The following is a 1,093-nucleotide window of genomic DNA, read 5'->3' on the forward strand; positions in this document are numbered from 1 at the left end:
TTTGTGCTTTGAAATGCAAGAAGTAAATCTATAATTTCTTTTCCAGGTACAAGAATTTAATATTTTGAAATGAATATTTCTGTTTTTGAAAGTTGAAGTATACTTTTTTTTTGTGGCATACTTTAGTTATAATGCCTTCATTAATTATTTTATATCTATAGAACTTCCTAAAATGAAGTCTAGTTAATGCGATGATGTCTCTTCCATGTAGCATAAACAGCGATACTTTTAGGAAAATATTAAAACAAATTATTGCAGGATTTTGTAGAATTCAAAGAAGTCTTACATTAAGATTTCCAAGGTGTCTTGTACTACTACATATATTTATAAAATGTACTTATTAATTTATGATAGATTTTGTCACTGACTGATGTTACTTGCTTTGTCATCATTGTCTGTTATGTATGTTTGTGTCGTGTTCAAAAAAAGATTAAACGTTTTCATAAGCAGGCAGATGGCAATAATGTCAGCCCTCCCTCTTAGAGGAGAGATTAAATCTTGTGTAGCTGTTAGTATATGCAAGTGTCTAAGTGAAGAGCACAGTTGTTGGTATTGAATTGTACCTTTTGTTGCTACTAACTGGCTTTGTCGGTGTGGATGGCATGCTCCATTTAAAAGCTGTGTCCAAAAGTAAACACTATGCCAAGTTGTCTGTGGTGGGAACTTTCTCATCATGCAGTTTACCTTCAGTATTGTAGGATTTAGTGTAGTAATGGCTTATATTAGCTACAGTACTTGGTGAATCCAAGAACAGGTAGTGTTTCATCAGTGTTGCTGAAAATGTTCCTTACTAAAACTACACATTGTCCCATTTCCAGATATGAATGTGGCGCAATATACTTTAATATAAGTACTGTGTACTTTGTGTGAATGTTTTGAAATTTTGATTTTTTGCTGTAGTTGATTCTAATGGAAAAAATATATTGTCGCATGTAAGACAGTTTGTATGTCAGTCCAGTACGTTTGCATTTGATGATCATAAAAAATTGCAATGTGTTTCACAGATTTCACGTTGAATGGTGTTCAGTTTAGGGAAGGTGGCAATAATAATAAAATAATTAGAATTGCACAAAGATGGAAAAAAATCATCAAA

The sequence above is a fragment of the Penaeus monodon genome, chromosome 23 (genome assembly GCF_015228065.2).
Source record: "Penaeus monodon isolate SGIC_2016 chromosome 23, NSTDA_Pmon_1, whole genome shotgun sequence".
NCBI classification, from domain to species: Eukaryota; Metazoa; Arthropoda; class Malacostraca; order Decapoda; family Penaeidae; genus Penaeus; species Penaeus monodon.